We start from the raw sequence: 15,307 nt of genomic DNA on the forward strand, positions 1-15,307 counted from the left end.
CCCCCCCCGCTGCCCCAGCCGCCCAGGGAGACGCAGGATGTGGGAGCCGGCGATCGTCAGAGGCTCTCTGGGCGCAGAAGGGCTCTTTGACATCATTACATAAGCGACCACGTCGTTGCCGCCACGCCAGAAGCTGTAAACACTCGGGGAGAAGCCCTCTTTGTTGATGAGCTTCTGGGATGCAAGGCCCCGCAGTTTTATTGCTCTGGATTAGGGGCAATCAGGCCTTCTGGAAAGTACGGCCAGGACGCCACGCCCTCGACGGTGCTTTCATGACTCTGCATGTTTGGTTTCCAGCCCGGGCGGGGGCCGGGGATCCCCTGGCTGGCGCTCACAGGCGTCCACCCACAGCTGGTGGGGTCCCCCCTGGTCCCCGCAAACTCCCTTCTCCTTCAGCTGATCCATCTCCCTGGGCCCCCTGGGGGTCCCAAGACAGCAGCCCGCTCCCAGGGCGGGAGGGAGGTGTTCTCCCTGTCACAGCACAGGTGCTGCCTCCGTCAGCTTGCCCAGCAATTCCCGCCCGCGGCTGGGTGCCCGCGGCACGAAGGTCAGGGCTCGGGAACTCGGCCCACCCGCCGCCTGGCCTGAGCAGGCTAATGTTTTCCAAGTTCTTCCGAATCCAGGGCGTCCGACTTTCAAAGCTGCCTTGGGGACGGTGGATGTCTTGTTTCCAACCTCACTGTTCCCTGCGTCCCATACGGCGGGGGCAGGGCTGCTCATGGACGGGGCCTTCACGGAACCCCAAGTCTCAAAAGATGACGATGGCATCTTATTTCTGCCCCCCAAACATGCAGGGCAGGCTGATGAGAAGTCCACCGACAACCAGGGACCGGTCCCCGTGTGACTCGAGGCTGCCCTGAAGCCAACACGTGAGGCATCCCCGCTGGCCATGCTGGGGTGACAGTAAAGTTTCTGGAGAGCTGATGGCTCCCAGGGACGGCGCTCCACCCATCACTCGCCAGCCTGGGGCCCCGCGCTTTGCACCCATGGCCTGTCGTTCCCACTGCGGCCTGAAGTGTGAGCTGTTTCTCACAAGAGATGGAAATGTAGGAGCGCCACTAACCAACCGCAGGTGGAAAGCAGAAAGTCCAGAACAGCAAGACTCCCACTTCAACAATAAGATGGAATTGTCTTTCCTTTCTCCCCAGGGAATTGGGAGTCCTCAGCAGTGTGGAGGGAAAAGGAAGATGCTAATGGACCGGTTTCCATCCCATCAAAGGGCGGAGTTGGGGTAGAGGCATTGTCCCAGCTCCCGGGCCTGTGGCGCTGGTGGCCGCAGAGTGCCTGTCTGTGACGTCTGGGCCCACCCACAAAACAGCAAGGGACCCCAGGCTGCCGGCCTCAGAGTGGGGTTCGGTGGGGGCCCCCTGGCCTGAGGGGGGCCTGCCTGTGAGCGCTCACTGGCCCTGTCCACAGGCCACAGGGGCTGGAGCCAGGCTGCCTAAGAGTCTCAATTGTTTTTAAGTTCTGTTTTTACAAGAAGCGTGAGATTTATAGGCTCTTCAGGGGAAGAAAATGATGTAACTTGAGTCAATCAACAGACCGTTTACTCCAGGCCCTGCTTCCTCTCCGTCTCTGAGCTCGGGAGGCAGCTCGGTGAGCAAGGGGCTTTTACAGAAAACCACGCCCATCCTGCTCACACATACTCCCCTCATGCACACACACACATGCAGGCATATACACGTGTGCACACATATGTGCACACACGCCCACAGTCTCCCCGCACCCCTGCTCAGGTTGGCCTGCTTGCAGGCTTTGTGGGGGGACACTGCCACGCACTTCCACCCTCACACCCTTCCCTCTTCTGATTTCCCTGAATTTTTTTTCCTTCGGGACAATCCTGTGGTGTGCACACGGCCCCAAGCTGCCCCCTATGGTGTGTAATGAGGGCAAAGCACAGTGTGTCCGGCCTTCGTCCCTCTTGGTGCTGGGACTAAGTGCACCCGGGGAAGGAGCAGTTGACCATCTCCCCCAGGTGCACGGCAGGGTACTGCCCAGCTGGGGTGGTGGACAAAGGACGCAGGGCAGGGAGGCATACACAATGCCCCCTGGAACCTGTGGCCCTCCCCAGGGCCTGGCCTCGTCTATCTCCTCTCAGAGGGCCTGGCTGGAGCAGAGGAGGAGCAGGAATAGCTCGGAAGCTCTTCTGTCACGATGGCAGCTGTGCTGGGACAGTTGGGGCCTCTGAGTCACCCCGGCTTCGGGAAAAGCCTCTGCAGGGATCGATGGAGATCAAAGAACTTTGTCTTATCTCGGGAGGACCTTTGTGCGGTGCCCGGGGGCACGGCTTCGGCAGGAAGGGCAGTGGGCTTCCACAGACCAGGGTGCTCCCCAGATGGGCAGGTCCCCGTTACTGATCCCTTCTCTCTTCCCCTCCAGGGTCAAGGTGGACAGGCACAGACTTTGTGCTTTGAGACGATAATAACAGTGACCTGGGCCGCCTGGGAAAGGAGCCTGGTCTCCAGGATGCAGGTGTGTGGCTCACAGGCACTGGAACCCCTGCTTCCTGTGGCTGTGCCCCGGAGGCAGCCCAGCCCTCAGCCTTTACAGAGACCCACCCCATGCTCGCACGCACCTCACACACAGATACACACTCACCCCCACACATACACACACGCTCATCCCATACGTGTGAAGACACCCAACCACACGGCACGTGCACATCCACACGCACGCACAAACACACACAGAGCCCCAGCCACCATCGAGTTGGACCTTGCAGAGGCCAATGCCCCACACTCAAATTCCTGGGGACCTGTAGGGTCTGGTCCCTAACGGCACTTTATCTCCTGCCTCTGCCAATTTATATTTCTTTTCATTTGGCACACCTGTGCATTTTATTCTGGCTGCAGTACAGCTCACACACAGTAGAGGGCGTGGGTGTACACTTTGCATAGCTCTGCATCTAGGAAAAAGGAAGCAGGCCTCTCAAGAGGCGGTACCTGGCCGTCGGGGTGGGCAGTGAGCCCTAAGCACCTTCCTCTAAGGGACAGCCTTGTTACTCTCTCCCTTCAGAGTCACCTGCCACATGTGGCCAACGTCTTGCTGACTGGGACAATGGCTGTCCCCAGGCACCCAGTTGTGCTGCCCAGAGCCTGGAAGGTCCATAAGTTTAACCTGGCTGGTCCTGCCTTGTCTTCTTGCAAGTGTGGGCCGGAGATGCCAAAGCTCTATGGAAAAGCCGTCAAAAGCCATGGGAGAAGGACATACCTGCCCATGGACAATGATTTCTAGTGCCATGTGGGTGGGCTGGGTGGCACAGAGAGAGGAAGACCCCCCAGATCAGAGCCCGCAGAGCTAGGCTGAGCCTCAGCTCTGCCCCTGAGCTGGGGAAGTCATTATTATGCCTGGGCCTCAGTTTCCCCAACTGGGCAGCAAGGGTGGGAGATCGGACAAGTGCTCAGAACTCTCCCCACCCTCTTTCTGTCCCTGGAGCCAGGGGCCAGCCAGCAAGATGCCGACCCCCACCCTGGGAGGCCTTCTCTCCCGTCTGCCCAACACTCTCTCCTTGCCTGGTTCGATGGCCTTGGGCTTCTCCTTCGCTCTGTGGGAATCGCCCCACATCGTTCTCCTCCTGCTCCACAGGCTAATGGTCCCAAGGCAGAGAACGCTGGACTGAGCAGAATAAGTGCCCAAACATGTCAGAAGAGAATGGTGACCATTTTTGACGCACCCTTCAAATGTTGAGCCTTAGTGCCAGCTCCGAATCTTTCCCTCAACTTTCAGAGAAAGCTGAAGGACCCCATACTCCAGACTGACCGAGCCACACATCCCAGCCCTGCTCCGGGCTGTCCTCCTCGCTCCCCCGCTCCTGCTGGACACAGGGAGGTTGCGGCGGTGGCCTTTGGAGCAGGCTGGACCCCTGACCATGGCAGACCCCGTGCACGCTAGACGCCTCCCAGAGTGCCTTTGCTCCCTGGGTTCTGAGGAACACTCTCCTCCAACTTCCCCGACAGACAGTCGAAGCGGGACGCACTGGGTCAGAATTCCCAGGTGTCACTTCTAATGTCACGCCATGTTTGTAGCCATTTGCAGCATTAAAAATGTAAATGAATTAATTACAGAGCTCAGGGGCCTTTATTTTTCATTCCCAGTTGCATTTTTCCGAGGAAAGTGGGTATGGCGCTGGCAGCAGGCACAGCTCCCTCGGCGTTTTGATGACTTTCTATTGTTACAAATCTTTCAATAAGTGGGGAAAAAACACCCTCCATTGCTTTTTGGCATGCCTTAAATATCCAGATGATGCTCAGAATTTATAAATTTACTTTTGTGACTTGCAATTTGGAAATGTGGTTGTTGAGATCCCTCACCCTCCAGGGGAGTTCAAGGCCGTGAGAGTTTGTCTGGCAGGGATGCAGCCAAGAACCCCAGGTTTAAAAAGAAATTATACACATGTGTGTGTATGTGTGTGTATAGACACACGCACACATATATATGGTGCGCTGAAGCTTCCTTTCCCACATTTTCTGGTTTAAATTGTAGAAGAATAAGAAGAAAAAATGACATGGAAAAAAGTGAATTTGAACCAGATAATTTTCTTAAAAAAAAAACAAAACACACAACACCCAAACTCCTCAAGAATACAAACAAGTTTGAGAAAGCTGTAGGTTAACAACCCAAAAAGATGGAGCAGAAAGGAGCTCGAAAGACGCTCTTAATACAGTTATTAAAAGTCCTATATGTGTCTTCCCTTGTAATTGAATTTCACCGCATAATTTAAGAAAAGCCACACAAAAAAAAACTTGTAGTAAAAAACTGGGGTATAATTTTCTTCAATCAACTCCGGCTCATGACTGCAATTACCCCGAACCCTTTGCGAGCCTCGCTGTGATGCTCCGGGGACGGGCCTCGGAGCCGCGGTGGGTGGCGGCCTTTCATGTGCCTCTCAAACCCTTCTTTATTGTAAGGTTTCAAATTAGCGCTAGCAGCAATGAGCAAATTTGATAATTCGATCTCAAATTAGTTAATGTAATGTGCCAGTAACCACTAACTAGTGCATTACAAAGAGGAAAATGTATCTTTCTGGAGTTGGGATATAAAGTTAACCAGCCTGTCATTTTGCCTTTGGAAACTTTTTTGGGTCTTTATTAAAAGGAAATAATCCTATAAGCAATGTGCATCCCTTGCGGCACTGGGGGTGTCCAGAGGAAGAGGCTGGGGTGTGTGGGCAGGCTTGGGGCCGGTGACACTCTCCCCGCTGGGCCTGCCCTCAGAGAGCTTCCCCTGAGTGGCTGGGCCTGGAGGCCAGAGCTGGTCAGAGGTCCTGGTGAGGAGCTGAGTGGCAGCAGGACCCACCTCCATGGTAGTTTCACCGTAGAAGTCTGGGCCTCAAGGGGAAGTCGGATCTGGATGGAAGCAGGATGCCGCAGGTAGCCCAGCCCTACCCAGCCCCGGAGGCTTTCCATGGCCCCGCACCTTAATGCCAGGAGCCTGTGGCCCAGGCCCGCACCCAGCTTAGAAATGAAGCCAGAAATGGGCACCCAGAGAGAACATGCACCTGGTTGTCCACATTCGTCATCTGGGATCCCCCACAGGGTCAATGAGGGTCTGACTAGGACTGTCCTTCTCCTCATCTCATCCTTGTCACTCCCCAGGTAAGTGCCTGAAATGTCCCCTGGGATGACTGCTTACGTCATAAAAGCAGGCAGCCAAGGGGGCAAACATTCCTTGCACTAAGTGGCGAGAGATCTCGATGGTCCTCCAACTGGCCATGCTGCCAAACCATAAGGGGTCAGGAGCAAAGGTTTACTCAGTGCTTTCTGTGCGCCAGGGGTGGAGAGCCTCGGGCCTGTGTCTGGGTCATTATATATGTCACTGCTTCCTGGCTACACTGTATCTCTTCTTCCCGCCACACTGTGTCCCTGCTTCCTGTCCCACTACCTCCCTGCTTCCCGCCACACCGTGTCACTGCATCCCGCCACACTGTGTCACTGCATCCCGCCACACCGTGTCCCTGCATCCCGCCACACTGTGTCACTGCATCCCGCCACACCGTGTCACTGCATCCGCGTCACCGTGTCACTGCATCCGCCACACCGTGTCACTGCATCCTGCCACACCGTGTCCCTGCTTCCCGCCACATCGTGTCACTGCATCCCGCCACACTGTGTCACTGCATCCCACCACACTGTGCCACTGCATCCCGCCACACTGTGTCACTGCATCCTGCCACACCGTCAACTCCCTCTGCCCAGTTTCTCACCTTCCTGGTTTCCTCCCAGTGATGTATACTGTTGGTATTTAATAAGCACTCATTCTTCCCTGGAAGCTGGAGGGATGTGCAATTGGGAGCAGAGGGACCTGGAGCTCTTTCTGGCTAGACCTGATCCCCGCCTTGGAAAAGGAAGGTTTCCTTTGGTATGCAAGGCTAGCTGCCCCCCTCCCTGTGGTGTGGGGTAAACCAGTAAGTAAAGCGGGAAACGGGCTGGAAAGATTTTCGAAAGCTCCACTGTGGCCCTGAACTTGCTACTTTAATCAGAGCTGAAAGGTCTCTCCCCGCCCCCACCCGCCCTCAGTCAGTGACAGACGACTCCTGCCTGAAACGGTTTAAAGGGAACAGGAGAAGCTCTTTATCTGTGTGGCCCGAGCCCATTTACTCCAGGAGAGAGCCCCAGCCCTGTCCCACTGAAAGCCACGGCTTGTTCTCTCATCTGATGGATGAAAGGAATTTGGAAGCCTGATACTGTCCCCTGAGATGTCATTCAAATCCTCAGATACCTTCTCTAGGCAGGGCCACCGCCACTCGCCAGCGCATCACTCCCCCACCCCCATTCATCCCGGGCCTCACCTCGGAGCCGGGCAGGCTCTAATCAATAGAAACCAGAGTGACCTGGGGGGGTCTCCGATTGGGAGACCAGGAAAGTAAAAACATGATTAGAAATGAAGTCGCTGGGGATGCTCTAAATTGGAGCTCTTTGAAACCAGCCTGGGCAGATCGGCTTTCCTTCACGGGGGGATTTCTTGTCAGTTTTCATGTAAAGGAAAAAGATGCAAAACGCAGAAGACAAAGCTTGGGGCCCCTCCTTTCCAGGCTGCATGGGGGGACAGCAGCAATGTTCTCTTGGCTCATTAAAAAAGTACAGCAAAGAACAACAACTTGTTAAGTGTTTCCTCTTAGAAAGAACAAAGAGAAAGCCCGGGTCTTAATGGTTCTTATTGATGGCTTATAAATGTGCCCGTGTCCTTCAGCTAGAAGCTCTTCCTCGGCCAGTCCTCCTTGGTTTTCTTCCAAACTTCCCTTCCACTGCAACCCCCATCCCAGGATAATTCAAGCAAACTTTAAAATCTATAGACGCAGCCTTCAGGGTGATGGATTTGCCCCTCTTCCTGAAACTCAAATATAAACCCCCAGCCTTCTGAGAAGTAACCCTGGCAGCTTGATTTATTTGGGCTGCTGCAGAGTTGCCCTGCAGACTTTCAAAAACTTGGAAAGGCAAAGAATGCAGGGAGAGGGAAAGAGGGAAGGAAGGAAAGAAAGAGGGTGGGGAGAGAGAGAGAAGGAGAGACAGGGAGGGAGAGAAAGAGGCTGCAGCAAGTGTCTCTGATGGTGCCCTGTGGGGGTTCCCATCGTGCCCCATGGAGGGGGCTTTCCTGAGAGCAAGGGGAGGGGGCCAGTGCGGAGCAATCCCCTGCACTCAGTCAATCCATCTTTTCCCGGATATCGCTAATCTGCACATTTCTCTTCTTGTGTGATGTTAGCATCGCTTTATCATAAATGGGCTATGAAGACATTTGGAGCTGCTACTGTTGTAATCTATCCAAGATGAATAGGGGCGAAGGCTGAAATAAACTCCCGTTTCCTGTCCCATCTGTCTGCCAGACTGCGGCTGCAGGTCAGGGGCATCCTCCCTCCAGGCTGGTAATTGCAAAAAACGAAGCAACTGAACCCGAACCAGAAGATCAAAGAGCTCAGGAGAAGAGGAGGAGGGGGCCCTTTTCTGAGAACAAACTGGCTCCGTGGGCGAAGACGATTAGGGGAAAAAACAACACAAAACCCCAACCTCCCTTCATTAACGGAGGGAGAGAGGAGAGCAGGCAGATGAAGTTCGCTCCCGTGGGGCAGCAGATACCCGGGCCCGGGCTAGCCGGGGGACTTCACCAGGCTGGAGGGTCCAGAGGCTCCCTCAGCCCGTCCTCATGTTCTCTGACCTGCGGGCTCTCTCCGTCATCTGATCAGCCCCGGTGCAAACGAGCCCTTCACCCCCAGAAGGACACGCTCTCTCTCCCTCTCGTCTCTCCAGGGCCATTTAAAAACAGTCTTGGGCATGACAGAGTGGAGAAGAGCCAGGAGAGTGTTGCTGAGTGGCCTAGCCCACACCAACCACAGCCCGGACACACTGTCCCCTGTCCCCAAATGTCTGTGCCCTCCCACCACACAGTGCACGCTCATCACTCTCCCCAGAACAACTGCACCCGGGGCTTCCCGAGCCACCCCGGGACCAGGCTTTCTTTCCTTAGGTTTAAGGGACGGTGGGGTGGCTGGGTCTGTTTCGCGACCCCAAGCCCGCTGTGGGAGGAAGGGCGTGTCACCGAGAGGTGGTCACACGCCTCTGTAAATGGCTGTCGGTGGACCTTATTTCCTGGGGTCCCACACTCGGTGACTCATTAATTACAATTTATATTCAAATAGACAAAACTCTGCAACCAGCCCATGTTTTCCCCCACCATCGGCAATAAATCGTAGCCGGGAGTGCTAACAGTGCTCACATTTACTCCTATTAATTCTTCCTGTTTCTGAATGCTGGGCCAAGTCCAGATTCGCTGCATTACAAGCTTTCCTGCCGGAGAAGCGAGGCCTCTAGGCTGCGTTCCAGTTATAACTGGCAGCTAATACCTTCACACATTCGCAAATCCCAGACTCGCCGGTGCAAGCGGGAGCCCGAGGTTTGCCTGGGGTCAGCAGATTGCAGCGCTCAGAAGCCCCTGGGAGGCGATTCCAGCCTCAGAGTGGGGCGTGCGGGGAGGGGCCCACGCAGCCTCCGGAGGCCGGGGTGAGGGTCTTCGTGGGGGGAGCCTGGATGGCCATGGCACAGCAGGCCAAAAGGGATGATGTCTAATTTTGGAAAAGAGTTTCCATTTCCATTTTAATTTTTCTTTCCACTTCCTTTCTCCCACCTGGACACTGGGCGGGGGTGGGACCAGCGGAGTGAGTGGCAGAACACGGCATTGTAATCCACCAGGCCTCCGCTCCTCCTTTCTCCGACCCACCGGGAGCTGTTCAATCTGCTGACCCATAAGCGGCCAGGCTCTTTCCTCACAAAGCTTTCTGGTAAATTCAGCTCAGAGGCCGTGCTGGGACGCTGTGCTCTCCCTTTCTGAGTCACGACTTTGGTGATGACTAATCGTTACAGCGAATGGGGAGCCAGCTCTGGTGGTTCCAGAGGGCAGAGTGGGTCTCGGTACGTGTTTCGAAGACAGCTAGCAGTTAAATTCCTTTTCAACCGTGGCTCTCGCTTCGTGGGCAGAAGGCCGTGGCTGAGGCGGCAGAAACCACATCCTCTTCATCATCCACTCACTCGGAAGGGCATTTATGACAGGGCAGAGCATCTCAGGTCTGCTGGCTCACCCGGGGGGGATGCCGCGTGGAACACAGCCACAAGCCCACGCCTGCAGTGCCACACGCAAACGTGGCCCCTGGACACGAAAACTCAGACCCTCCTACAGGCTCTCCAGCTGACAAACACATGCAGTGCTTTTTAAAATGCACGCCCCGGGTGCCCTCAGCATGCACGCTGGTACACATGCGTGTGTGTGTGTGTTTTGAAAAACCTCTCTCCTTGTATGTCAGGATCACACGTGTTCAAAATCCAGGCGCACTTTTCAGAGGTTATTTCTGGAAAAATGTTGAATCTCATAACAGCAATAAAAGGAAAATACTGCCTCAGCCAACATAAATGTCTATTTGGAACATGCTTGAAAAGCATTGGAATATTTGTGTAAGTTTGAAATTCCAGCCTTCAGAGCAGAGCGGCTTGGCTGTCGGTGGGCTTCATGAAGGCTGGAGGGTCCACTCCTGAAAGTCCTTGCTGAGCTTGTCCACGTGGTGGCCCAGACCTGCTGGCCCCGGGCTCCCGGATGGGCTCATGACACTTTCCACGGAGGGCGTGATGCTGATCAGACACAGGCCAGGGGAAGCAGGGCTATCAGGGCGCAGATGGCAGGGGTGGCGGCCATCCTCCAGGACCAGGTTCGGAGGAGGGTGGGGCAGTGGCCTCTTGCCCCACAGGGGCCTGCAGTCCAGCACCCAGGCCAGTCCTTCTACTCAGCACACTAGCCAACTGGACACGCCTGCTGCTCCCCAACCCGGCCAGGCTGCGGGCTCCTGAGTGCAGGGACTGCTTCCTCTTGGTCCCCACACTGACCACAGGCTTGGGCACTGGCTGAGCATGCGAATAAGCAGAGATGAGCCCCACAGGGGTGAAGCTGCCGATGGCGCCGCTGTCGCCTACCGGGTGCTGAGATGGAGCAGGCTAGGCACGGCCCTTTCTTGCTCGATCTCATTCCATCCTGACCACACCAGGGGTCCTGACTATCACATGATTCACACCAGGGGAGATGGAAGTCAGGACCAGAGCCCAGGGCATCTCTCCAGGGACGGGCAAGCTGGGATCTGAACCTGTGGCCAGCCTCTGAGGCCTGGGCATTGCTGGCCAGGAGCTGACCTGTGAATCTGGGAGGGACTGCACAGACACTGGTGGCTTGGCAGCCTCTCGGGACCCGGGGGCAGGGGCAGTGAGGCTGCTGGCCTTCTGGTTCTGTCTGCTAGGCAGGGCTCCTGAGATCCAGAGGCTTGTTAGAAAGATGTCTGGCCCATCTTCCCTGGGCGGGAGGTGGCCTGGAATCAGGATCCTCCCCTGGGGGAGAGACCAGCCACCGTGAAGCTCAGGCAGACCTGGACTCTTGTTCTCACCATTCCTGGCTGTGCCACCTAAGCAAGCTTCTGGACCTCTCTGTGCCTCAGGTTCCCCATCGGTTAGAAGGTCGGAGTGAGGGTTCCATGAACACATGTTTGGCCTGGTCCTTGGCCTGTAAGTGACCCTTGATAACTTCTTCTCTTTCTTCCACTGCACTTCTGACTTCCTGAGACCTGCCCACTGGGCCAGGGCTGCATGGCCTGGAAGCTTCCTTGGAGCCAGGACCGTGCCTTGGAGCGGTGAGCACAGGGTGCAGCGAGGCGGGGACCACGGAGGGGCAGGTTTCCAGGCAATTTGGGCAAGAAATAAAGAATCTCTCTCTGGACTTGGCTCCTCCTATTGGTTTCCAAAAGCGAAAGAGAGCGAAGCCGCAGAGGTGGGCACGGCGCTCCTGCTCTCTGGGAGCAACAGCAGAGATGCGTCCTGGGAGCCGCGCTAACACTGCCGCGATTGTTGCAGGCGGGTCTGGTTTTCATTAGCAGAAAGTGACGGCGGCTCGGTCTGCACAGGACTCGGCGCCCGCCCGCACAGGTTAACCCCTTCCCCGCCTCGACACCCTCACCCACACACGACGGGCACCCCGAGACGTGGGGCCTTGGGCCAGGTCCAGCCGAGGACCATCTGCACCCCGCTGCCAACGGCAATTCACACTGCTCGACCATGCACGTGCACACGTGTGCCCACGCAGGCATGCACACACAGGGACCCTCCTCCCAGGGGCCACCTCATCTGAGGTTCTGCAAAGTCGCCAAAATAACTGAAGGGCAAGAGAGAGTGGGGTAGAGGAGGGAAGGAGTGAGAGCGGTGATGAGGGGCCGAGGGAGTCTGGGGCCGGGCTGGGGTCAGGACCACGACTCCTGCGGTGAGAAGGGCTTACTGGCCCAGCTTGTGGAGGAGGAGCAGCCACGGACCTTGGCGACCAAGTGACTCAAGTGGTTCACGGCTCTGTGCCTTGGGAGCCTGACCTCCCCGCCGGCTGGGCTTGGCTGGGACCCCTGGACAGCTCGGAGGCCCCCAGGTCAGAGCCTGGGAAGGAGGGCGGGTGCCCAATGTCACCTCACTTAGCTGAGGAGAGAGTGTGCAGGAGTGTGGCTGGGGTCCCCGGTCTTTTTGGGGCGATGGGTGGAGGGACACTGAACTCTAAAGGCTGAGGGATGGGGAGATGCTCTCGCTCACTGTGGGCTTCCTGCCTTTGGGTTCCCATCCGAGGAGGCTTTCCACGTATTATCTCAGTTAATCCCCCATTACCGTAACTACTGAGGTAGCATCATTCTGACGCCCCTTTTACAGAGGAGGGAACTGAGGCACAGTGGCGTGACCCATCCCAGGGCCCTCAGCTGGGCATGGCAAGGGCAGAGCCCCAGCCTGCGGTCCTGGTGCCTGAGTGGCCCGGCACCGCGCTCTGCTTTAAGTCTCAAACCAACTCAGATGTGTGAATGGGACCGTCTGATAGCTTTGAATTACAAAATGCACCTGCCTTGTGGACAGTGATTGAAATACACCCCATGTGATGCACACACGTGCATACTACACTTGGTGAGTTGGGGGTCTGGGGCTCCTCTGGCTGGAGGTCAGGCTCACTCTGACCCCTGCATGGATCGGGGCTGCTCTGGGGCTTTCCTGGAATCTGTGGTCTGAACATGGTGCTGTGTACTACACGTCGTGCAGAGGGGCTGCGGTACAGGCGCCCGGTCCTCTCAGACCCCGCTGCTCTGCCGTGGCCTCCACTCCTTCCTCCCCAAGGCCCCCTCCCTGCCCTGCCCCCGACTGCGCTGGGTGCTGTGGAGAAGAGTGTGCTTCCAGAAGGCCTCCGCTCGGGGGCAGGGGCCTCAGCGTCCAGAGTCACAGCAGACACACTGGAAGGCTGACCCCAAGAACCAGGCGCCCTGCCCCTGGAGGGACGTGATAAGTCTAACAAGAGTAATAATAAGAGTTGTGGCTTACATTTACTGGGCATCTTCTCCAGGCCAGCACGGTTACTAGCTCCATCTTTTTACTCTTAGTCCTCATTATGTCTCTATGATATTTTATAGATGACAAATGAAGCCCAGAGAAATCAAGAAAGTTGCCAGAGGCAACGGAGCTGGGATGAAGGCTCTCTGAAGCCATGGAAATCCTCCCCACGTCTGGGAACCCAGCGGCCAGGTCCCTCCTGCACTGTGATGGGAGGGAGGTGTCAGGCTGGGGCCCTGCGCCCTGAGCAGAATTTCACATCAGTGCACAGGGGATATTTTCCGACAGTCAGAGTCAGGGTTCTCCCCACCGACCCTCCCACCATCATTGCTCCAAGGACGCAGACAGCAGACGCACTGTGGGCAGGCGAGAGTTCGCCTGCGGGAGTTCCTGTCCACAGGCAGCGGAAGTCCAAGGCCTTCCAGAACGGGAACCAGGCACCGAGGAGGCAGAAAGAGAGGGGGAGGAGGGCAGAAAGCCTGGTGTCCTCAGTTTCTCTCCATCCTTGGAATGAAAACCTGGAATGGGGACGAGTGAGGGGCTGGAGATGGTACAGACAGGATTTGGGGAATCGGGGTTGGGAGTTGCTGGGTATTTTCCAAGGAGAAGACGTGGAAAATTAAACCCGTAGAGAAGTGAACCCAGGTTCACCGGGACGGGCTGCTCCTGGACCACAGGGAAGGCCGACCTCATGTGAGCTTCCCCACTGGGCACAGTGCATCTGCCACCATCCCTCATCCTCACCGCGCGTTACACGACACCACATCGCCCAGGCACTGTTCTCAGCATTTCTGAGAGAAGAAACCGAGGCACAGAGATATTACGTCACCCGCCCGGATCACGCGGCCAGGAAGTAGTAAAATCGGAAGACGAGCCAGCCGTCTAGCTAAAGCCCAGATCCGTAGCCGACCCCTCGCCGGGCAGCATCCGGGCCCTGAGTCTGCTTCTTTCTCAGAGAAGCAAGAAGATACGGCAAAGCCCTGCCCAAGCTTGGGAGCTACAGGCGCGCTGCTCTCCCAGAAAACCGGGAATGAGGACATACGGGCAAACCTGAGACGGTGGGCGTGGTGATTTGTGCTATAGAAGCTGGGTCCTTCCCCAACAGACACTTGTGCTCCCAGTTACTGACCTCCTGGTGGGGGAGCAGGAGAAACTGGCAGGGGGTGGGCCACCAGGATCCCTGCAGCCACCAGTGCCCGGTCTGCAGACGCTGCTGATCTGTAGGGGGACCAACAGTCCTGGTTTGCAGGAGACTGAGGGGTTTTCTGGGACATGGGACTTTCAGTGCTAATAGGGGGAGAAATGGGCAAACTGGGATGGTTGGTTGCCCTACGAAGCCACACATAGTGGTGTACTCTCTGAATGAGCAGCGTTGGGCTGGAGGAGGAAAGATGCCATAGGGTGGGCTACACTGCCTGACACTCACTGGAAAGACACGCGGGATCCCAAGATGTGGCCCCCAGGAGCCAAGGTGAGCAGGGATCAGGTCAGTGATGTCAGAGCCCCGAGAGCTTGTGAGGGAGGCCATGCGGCGCTCTGATTCTCCCTCCACTGGAGAGCCTTCTGCAGGCGAACCCACCCTCGGAGAAGGTCACCCAGCAGAACAGAGAGCAAGGACGACTGTGAGAGGATGATAGTGCAAGGCCTAGTAATTCCAACCCAAGATGGCCTTTCCCAGATGGTACATTTTGACTGGGCAAATTGTTTGGTATGTGAACTATATCTCAATAAAGCCATTTTAAAAATGCAATTATTGCATGGTGCAAATACTTTTCAGCATTCATATTTTTCTGTGGAATTCTTAAAACTTCTCCAGAACATCCTACCCCTCGTGCAGGAACGGGCCGCACGGTGGATCTTCCCAGAGCGATCCGCACCTATGACATCATACGTCTCCACGTCTGTGTCCAGGGATCGAAAAAGTTCACCCTTCCAGAACCCATTGGTGCTGGCACTGTTCTGGACCGCGAGGTCTTCCAGGTAAGACAGCGTCTGTTCCTTTCAATCGCTCAGTTCTTCTATACGAAAAATTTCTAAAACGTGTGCCTTGTTTCCTGAATAAGAAGATAAGAAAAGCACTTGCTGTGTGGCCATCATTAAAACTTTGGTTATTCTACATGTGACAGTGAGCTGCCCCACTCCAAACGCACCCCAGTGGTTCCTAGAACCAGCTTGCTTGCAGTTTTGGGGTCTCCCTGCTGTTGGGATGCATGGTGGCTCTCGCTCTCGCTGCAGCCTGGCTGTCTGTGGTGAGCGCTTGCCTTCCGCTGCCGGTTTGCTGGAGGCGCAGACCTCGGAAAACCACGCTGGTTAGAAGTGCCTGCAGCCTGGAGGGAAGCCAGCTCTGAGCGAGGCCCTTCCCGGAGGTGAAGGAGCCAGGACGCCTCTGCCCGGGGACTCTGACACGCTTCTCAGTCGTTGGTGACCTGTGCCTGGCTCTG

The 15,307-nt window shown here is 56.2% G+C and overlaps 1 protein-coding gene across 7 annotated transcripts in view; it reads right to left on the minus strand.

Moving 5' to 3' along the window:
- Positions 1-15,307, minus strand: part of PRDM16 (PR/SET domain 16) — a 345,259-nt gene that overhangs the window by 106,590 nt on the left and 223,362 nt on the right. Inside the window, exon 1 of one of the 7 annotated variants that reach the window (XM_046661929.1) lies at positions 14,744-14,771. The exons of the other annotated variants lie outside the window; for them this stretch is intronic. The gene's annotated coding sequence lies outside the window, so the exon portion shown is untranslated. Of the gene's footprint in view, positions 1-14,743; positions 14,772-15,307 lie in introns of those variants that run through there. 7 annotated transcript variants of the gene reach the window in all.

The sequence above is a fragment of the Equus quagga genome, chromosome 5 (genome assembly GCF_021613505.1).
Source record: "Equus quagga isolate Etosha38 chromosome 5, UCLA_HA_Equagga_1.0, whole genome shotgun sequence".
Classification (NCBI taxonomy): Eukaryota; Metazoa; Chordata; class Mammalia; order Perissodactyla; family Equidae; genus Equus; species Equus quagga.